General features: G+C 49.4%; 1 long non-coding RNA gene across 1 annotated transcript; it reads right to left on the bottom strand.

Annotated features, from left to right (window-relative positions):
* Positions 1-600: 600 nt before the first annotated feature.
* On the bottom strand, positions 601-8,174 carry LOC310883685. The gene is made up of 2 exons (XR_014573648.1): positions 7,268-8,174; positions 601-5,810 (listed from the first exon to the last, which is right to left on the bottom strand). It is a non-coding gene; the product is annotated as an uncharacterized lncRNA (long non-coding RNA).
* Positions 8,175-8,374: the final 200 nt, after the last annotated feature.

Here is an 8,374-nt window from a genome sequence, read left to right as displayed (position 1 = left end):
TTTGCAAAGTCCATTGACTGGAGAGTCATTGTAAGAAGCGTCCAGCTGCAAATAGCAGCAAAATACTTCTGGTAGTTTCTATGGTCAATACAGGCTTAAAAATGAATGCTGAGAAAGAAGTGTTTTGGTCATGTACTGGTAGCTGTATGGTTCCGTGTCGCGGAATCTCATGGTAAAGGCTGACAAAGTTGGCAGAAGTAATGAAGTAATGCAACCACAAACATGCGTGAGTGCAGAATGAGACATGGGAAACCTCCGGGGCTGACGCTGCAGACAGCCGAGAGCAGTGTTGGCCTCCTTTGCTGCTTAGGTTGTACACCCAGTTTGAGAGGCAACAATTCTCTTTTTGAGGAGAAAAACATGAAGGAGAGAAGAAAAGACTTGGAAATAGGAGTGTCTCAGCTGCAATTAGAACAGCTGAGGGCAAATTACCTCTAAAAGCTTATGCTGAATTAGCTGATAAGTAAAAACCTCTAGTAAGAACTTTCTTAATCAGCTTTGCTTCACTATGTCTTAATTGGTCCCAAACCATTTTTTGAGGGGACAAAGTTTGAGGCTATGATAAGATTCCAGTATAGGAGCTGGGCAGGTTTAAGTTGAGGCCAAAACTAGCAAACAGAATTTCAGTCTGCTGTGTTACGAACTGACACTGCAGGTTTTCACAGAACTCCACGCTGCGCGTGTAAAAGACTGGCATTTCTTTCCTGAAAAAAAAAAAAAAAAAAAGACAGCCATGCTGGGAGGACAGACCGAAAGGAAAGGATTCGATGCACTTAGGCGGTTAGCTTAACCAACATAGAAATACATCCAGATTTAAATAGTGTATTTAAAAAAAACTCCTTCAGTGGTAAAGTAGCTGAATCAACATGTGTTAAGCTTTATAAGAACTAAGTTTGGCTACTGTTTCTGAACCTAATTGCTCGTAGGGCGTAATTAGACAGGTCACCTGCAGAGGAATGGTTTTCCTACGTTTGATGTGCACTGGGAAGGATAAAGAGACGTTTCTGCAAGCATATTTACCTATCTGCTTTCTGATTTGGAGAGGTTAACTTCAGTAAAATGCCAGATTCGTTGCAGGCACATGATGGCATTTTTATTTGCCAGGTCATTTGATTTATTAATTATTTACATAAAGCCCCACAGCATACTGAATATTATTTGAGGCGGGTGTTCTTTGCCTCAGTATCTTTTGGCAATCCTGTGGAGGGACTGTATTGCACCCCTGCAATAACTTCTTCTGTGAGACTACCTCTGCACTAAGGATACGCTATTTTTTTAAAGCAGGACTTCCCTATTAATGCTACTTCAGTCTGCATCTTTAATAATCCAATGTGACAAAATTCCAAAGACGTGTAACATTTAAGTTGAATTGTGTATGGTTTTTTTTGTTGTTGTTGCCTATCCTAATGGAAAATGTTTGCCAACCTTAAAAACTTCACCCTACAGCACAGTGTTGCACCGCATGTCCCCGCGTTCCCCATTTGAGCAGACAATACCTGTACAGGCCAACCGTGCTCATACAAAGTGGCAGAATTGTGAGTGCCTGGCAATAAAATAGTGTTTAGAATGATTTATATTCACAAAAATGACAAACTGTGGAACACAAATTATGTATTGAGTTTTTTTGGTTAAAAAAAATGTTAAATAAATTAAACTGACTACTACTTTGTTTTTTTTTTTTCCCTTTAATTTTCTGTTGTGGAACTTACCCACATAGGCTGTTTACACTGGCATGCCTTTCAGCAAAACTTCTGCGACCATTAAACATATGAATTGTTGCTCCATCTTAGGATCCTTCAGAGTAGCAGAAGTTGTGCTGTAATAAGCCAAATATCTTTGTTGCTATCTATTTAGGCACCTGGCACTTAACCACTTAAACGACAGAGGGTGTTTCACTGGTTCATTACTTTGGCATGACTGGTAGCTAAGAGCAGATTCAGGGGATTCTTTGAATGCTAACTGCAGTAATCTTAAAAAGGGGAGGAGAGTTTATGAAAGCTGTATCAAGATTGGGAAGTATCAACTCTCACATTCTGTGCATAGCATGGAAGTATCTTTCCTATGTCCAAAGTGCTGGTTTGGGATAAACAGGCTAATCTAATCCCGTCATTGTGGATCATTTTATATTGATTTTTATTCTCTTCTTCCCCAAATCCAGAAAAGTGATGATGCCAAGATTTCAGCAATAAATGAAGATACCCAAACCTCAGAACTTAATAATTGTCATAAAGCAGTAGACCTTGGTGTGTAAGGGATAAATGTCTTAAGAGAGTGGTTGTTTTTTATTTGTTTGTTTGTGTGTGTTTTTTTATATATATATATATTTAATACGCCTTAAAAATGCCAGAGAGGCAGCCAGTGAGCTGATGGCCTCTACCCTTGGAAGTCCAAGTCTAGTTTATCTGTTCCTTACTCGAGGTCCCGTTACACATTTATAAGCCAGGAGAATTGATTGTGCCTGCTGAATTCGCAGTGAATTTCAGGGCACGAAACAGAGATCTGTATCAGCTTAGCCAGAGTGGCCAAGTTAAGTCATAAACCAGGGTGCAAGCAATTTAATTACTTCTAGGTAAGATCTCCCCTGAAGTTAGTTGGAGTGAATAAAAACGTAGATGTGAGCAACGAAACCAGAGTGCAGATCTGGGCCTGCCGCTGCCTCCACAACCTGCCGGCACTGCCCTCAGTGCAAGAGGCCAGGCTGCGGGAGCGCCCAGCGCCGCGACGTGCTCGCACCCCTCGGACGGGGCCTTTCTTGGTGACAGCTCCTACCTGCTGGTTTTGGAAGGGGACTCAATTCCTCCATCCACAGCTTGGGCCTCGGGGCTGCAGGACAGCAGCCGAATCACACACGTGCCACTGGCCATTTGCTGCTTCTCAGAGCGGACTTGAGCCAACACTGGCATTTCCTCCCTTCCCTGGCAGGAGAAAAGCCTGTCCCAGGCCAGCGTGCTCCTGGTGAGGGGAGGATGCCGTGGCCTCCCTCTTCTGGGCAGCAGCAGGGGGGCAGTGGCTCCTTCAGGGCCTTGGGGGCTTTGCACCGGGCCCCTGCCTCAGCCATGCCGTGTGGGATTGCTGTCAGGTCTCCGAGCCTCAGGCTGCACTACTTAAATTACAGGCGATGCTCACTCCTGTGACGAGCATCTGCCAGAGCTGTAAATCCTCCACATCCAGGATTGTCCCTCCTGCTCCCTGTGCATGGAGAGCCCCCGGTGAGGTGGCACGGCCGCTGCCAGGCTGGCTGGTGGCTCCGTGGGGATAACGCACAGCATCTCTGCTCCAGGGAGACCATGGGGGAACCTGAGCCTTTCTCTGCTTTTGTATGGGGAGACGGGGTTTGCAGGCAGTATCACACAGCCTGCCTGGAGACCGCAGCCCATCACTGACTTTGGACCACGCTCTGCAGGAACCTGCAATGGTGTTGCTGTGATTTACCCTCGGGTTTTCCTCCTTCCCTCTTCTCCCTGCTCAGCTCTCCTCTCCCGAAGTTGTTGTGAAGCTCCACATTCCTTTCCTCGCAGTCATTTCCATTTTCCAGCCCTGGGCTTTGCTTCTACTCTCTCCTCCACTTCCTCTGCTCAAATGACCAATAACAAAACAATTGGGGATGCTCCCATCAGGCTCGAAGCTTGATGTTGCAATGAGGGACCAGGGAGTTGGTGTCCCTCCATTATTTGTTTCAGGAAGATGTCACTGGTCCGCTGCCACTTGGTTTACACTTGGAAGGTTTTCTGTGAGGCCGCAAAAGCCAAAAGCTTAACCCCAGTGCATGGTTCCAGAAGGTAACGAGATCCTGCAGACCTCGCAGCTCTCACGTGCCCTCTTACTGCGCACCACTCGATTTGGGCACGTGGGTGTCTGACACCGCTGGTCGCAGCCCGCATACGGGAAGCACTTCAGGCGCCCAGCTTTGCTGTGGATCCCTCCACTCAGCTGCAGAGCAGGTTCAGGAGCTTTCCCAGACAGGGCTGGGATGAAAGCAAGTCTCCAAACCTCGTCTGCCCCAGCCAAAGGGCGGGGTGCTGCCGCCCGGGGCCCACAGGGCGGGAGGCAGAGGCAGGGCAGCGGTGCCAGCTGACTGCGCCCTGGGCCGCGCCGCCCGCCTTGGCACGGCCTTCAAGGGCTCGGGAGTGGGAGGGAAGCAGGAGTCCAGCCCGCAGGGCAAGAAGGGAGAGTCCTCGCAGGCAAACTGAAGGCATCAGGCAGGGTGGAGCCCTTGCCTGTCTGGGAAGACGATGCGGGATGCTCTGCAGCGTGGGGCTAGGCGGTGAGCTGTCCCTGCGAGCAGCGAAGGAGCGCCGCGCGGCCGCAGCCTCATTGCAGCTCCCGGCCTCTCCCTCCCAGCAGGGCTGTCCTGCTGGCTGCAGGGCTCCGTGCCTTTATTTGCCTGGGCTTAACCAGCAGACCAATTTCCTTTCTGTTCTTATTTTCTTTGCTGGTTTTCATTGGAATCTGGCTGGTTTTGATATTGGTGCCTGGTGCTTGCTCGCCTGGCAAACGGCAAAGAGGAAAACTCTCATTAGAGAGATTCCAGGCCTGCGCTTTTGTGGCTGAGGGCTTGGAAAGTTCTCATTGCCGGGCTGTGGTCCTCCAGGGAGACCTCCAGCCGGAGCAGGAGAGAGCAGCCTTGTTCCCCACACTGTCTCTAAGGCAAACCCAAGTAGCATTCAGGCCTCTTTATCTTAAACGTTTCCAGTCTCTTTTGACACCTTTACAGGTGCTAGTTTTTCCCTGCTTCCTGTACACGCCGTTTCTCAGGCACAGCATCCCCCTCAAAGATGGAACGAGCCTGGAAGCAGCTCCTCGGCCCATAGGGCAGCACCCGCGCAGCGATGCTGAGCAGCTGTCTGCCTGGCAGGGCTGTTCCACTTGGCAGACAGACAAAGGGCTCAGGAGTAGGAGGAAAACAAGGCTGGGAGGGAAAAGTCGCTCCAGATAATATGGCATCTGGCCTGGGAGGAACCATCTGAAAGTGGGGAGCAGGGCTCAGCTGGGAAAAAGTTTATCTGGCAGTATTTATGGGGAGAGTCTGTCCGGAATAGGCGTCCAAACTTATATCCAAAATCATAGCGAGCCTGTCTGCTGATGCGGGCCAGGCGCTGGAAGAGGATTTCCTGGGGCCTGGCTCGCTGCTGCTGCGGCAGAGTTCTTGGATTCGTCACGCTGCATCACAGCCCCCCTTGCAGAGGGTCTCAGCGGGCTGCTTCCCGCTGGGGGGAGCAATCCAGTCCTTTCAGGGGTATTTCAGAGAGAAAAGGTGTCAGAGTAGAACTAGGGAATCTGTATTTCTCTCCAGGATCGAGTGTTCCTTGTGCATTTTGATGAGGATGGGGCAGTAAGCAGCTAACATCAGCCAGAAAGCAGATTATAGTGGAGGGACACCAAGGGCTGTCAGCTCTCTCTTGGAAACAAAATGAGCAGGACGGAAATCTTGGACTGTCAGGAGGATGCAGTTGCAGGGAACAGAGACAGCAGCGTGAGGAGCTGTAGCAAGCTGATAAGGGAGCAACAATGGAGCCCAAAAGGATAAAATGCACAATTTGCCCTCATTGTCAGCGTCCCGGACGACCCTGGGAGCATCCCTGGAGCAGGGCCTGGAGCAGGAGGTGTTCTGCACCAGGAAGCGCTGGTTCAGTACGATCAGTAAGGAAGGTGTTTGGCTCTGGAAAGTGTCTTTTAAAATGTTATTTGTTAGAGCTAACGCTAAAAACAAAGAGAAAATAGTGTAGAAAAACTTACGTCCCTTCAGATGTGGGGAACGTGGAGTTGTTCAGTACTGAAAGGCTCTCTGATCAGCGTGCAGCGTGCCGGGTCTGTGGAAAGAGTTAGCCCATTTTCGGTCATTCAAGCTGATACAGGCTTTTCTCAAAAGAAAACAATTCTGCTTGTCCTTTCTGTCAAACAGAAAGGACGTTCACACGAGAACCTTCTGCACTTCTAGATAAAGGCAAGGCCACGCAGGTGGTGTAATCGCTGGTATGAAGTGGGACTCGCCCGCAGGTTCCTTTGTTGTGAGCTGGCCAGGGTCAGCCTGCAGCCACGGAGCTGTGCGGCACAGCAGGGGCCCAAAGCCCAAGCTGTACGTGCAGCACAGCGCAGCACGACACAGGCCTGGGCTTCCTCAGGTTATCCGTGGTGCTGAGCCCCCAGAGCCGCTGGTACGTATCAGCCAAAATAAGCAGCGCTGCAGGAAGCTGCTTTGCATGTCTTTGCCCAAAGACTAGGTAAATCCTGCTGCAGTCACTGCATATTCCCAGCCTGCAGCCTCGCCGATTTGGAGGGAGCAGCCTCGGGGTATGCATCGACCACTTGTGCTCTTCAAAGGGGTTAAACCCACCCACACTCAGGAATTCAAAAGCTTCGTTTTCAGCCTGGGCCAAGCAGAGACTTTTCACTTTGTTTTGGATGTTCATCTTAGTTTTAGCACCGAAGAACAGTTTGGAGACTTGCAGATTAAATTAGTGCTCAGAAACTTGTGGGTACCTTTATGATTATTCTATTTATGATGCTGCCTCCCTGGAAATGTGGGGATAAGTATTTAAATATGAACTCCCTGCAGAAAAAGGAACAAACTTCCCATATCTTTCCCCTCTCTGCTGCACGGGTCTCTGTGGTGAGTGTCAGAACATCCCCAAGTCACTCAATTCATTAAACTTGACAACAATTAATTACATTGAAATTAATGCGCACATGTAATGTTTTACATGTCAACGACATACCATGAAAAAACCAGGGGCTTGCTGTGCCATCTTTCATTCTTCTCATTGATAATTTAACCCAAGAAGATAAGAAACGACTAGTTTACACCCTGTATTCGCAGGTCTTCGAGTGTGCTGCAGCACAGCTCTGCAGGCACTGATGGCTATTAGTTTGATTTCCAGATGCAAGGGGACAAACGGGTTTGCCTCAAAGCATGGGCCAAGGCCCCTCTCTGCCTTGGAGAGCCGTCCTGACAGCCAGCTGCCCGCGCCTTCCATCACACTTTGCATTTGCGTTCCCTACACCCTTGCCAGAGGGGTACGGCATCCAACCTCGCAGAGCTTTGCGAAGGGAAAACCTCCTCGGTGTCAGTCAGAGCTTGGCTGAGCAGGGGCTGGAAGGCTCACGCTGTGGAAACCCTGGCTGCCGAGTATTCCCAGTGGTTTGGGAGGAGCAGAGGTGAGAAAGTCAAACCAGGAGAGGAAACTGAGATGATACAAAGGAAAAAAAAAAGGGAGGAACACGGTGAAAGTTGCAGATCTTAACACCACTGAGAAAGAGGTTTACGTACCTGGAAAATATGGGAGGTTTTGTGGCAGTGTGTGAGCGGCCTTGCAGATGACTGCAGAGACAGGCACCTCTTACTGTCCATTTTCCCTTGCTGAAAAACATAAGAACATTTATTTTTGAGTTACTTCTTAGCGAGGAGAAGGCTTGAAAACGTCACGTGTGAGAGAAAATTGCTCTGCTATATTTCCTGCACTATGACTTGGCCACTCGGTGATTAAGAGCTGCTTTTGCTGTCAGTAAACAAGGCTGTGCCATCAGTTTGCAGAGCAGAGACCTGCAGCTTGCTGTAAGCAGCCTGGAGCACAAAGGCTGCTGGAACTGTAGCTGTTACACTCAGTGCAGGGGCAGAACAAAACCCTCAGCAGTGCCAAGCCGTGCCGTGATGCGAAAGAAGTTTAAACTGCAGGCAGCCCCTCCGAGGGAGCTCGAATCTGTGGTCACCCAGCTAAACTGTCATCCTGGGGCCCAGGCATGGCGGCGGTTTTATTGTGGTCACACCTGGCTCAAAATAACTTCAGTAACTCCACAGAGCGCTTGGCAGATAGGAAGAACTTGTAGGTACTTCCTATCCAAGCCAACGTCCGCGGTATCTGCAAAAATCAACAGGCAGCTAGCGAAGGCAGTTGGAGCTTGCACAACTTCAGAGGCCAAGCAGTAAGGCTGTCGTTCAGCAGGGTCCTGTGGCTCATGCTGCCGCTGCTACCTGTGCCTGGAGACCAGCAGAGCAGACGTAAAATACTGAGACTGAGCGATGCTGTGGTATTGCTGGGTTCCCACTTACAGGGCAAATACTCTGGCCCTACGAGCCTGACCATCTGCTAAGTCACAGTTTGCTCCAAAGCTAGCAATAACTTGGGCTGAAGAAAGGTTAATCTTTACAGGATCATCTCCTTATGCCACCCCACCCATATCCCGGAATATTGTATATTTTTAAGCCATCACTATAAAACCAGGCAAAACACAGGGGGGCTTGTTCTTCACAGCGCTGCCCTAAGCGCAGTTTTTTAGAGTTGGTGCAAAGCCGTGAAGAACACGGCAAGCTCTGAACACTCCCATTTTGCACTCACTTGGTGTGGCTGTAAACAACCGCGCAGCCATGGAAAATCCC

Source organism: Anser anser (assembly GCF_964211835.1).
Source record: "Anser anser genome assembly, chromosome: 18".
In the NCBI taxonomy this organism is placed as follows: domain Eukaryota; kingdom Metazoa; phylum Chordata; class Aves; order Anseriformes; family Anatidae; genus Anser; species Anser anser.
Note: the sequence above shows the minus strand (reverse complement) of the source record. Positions and strands in the feature narration are given on the sequence as shown.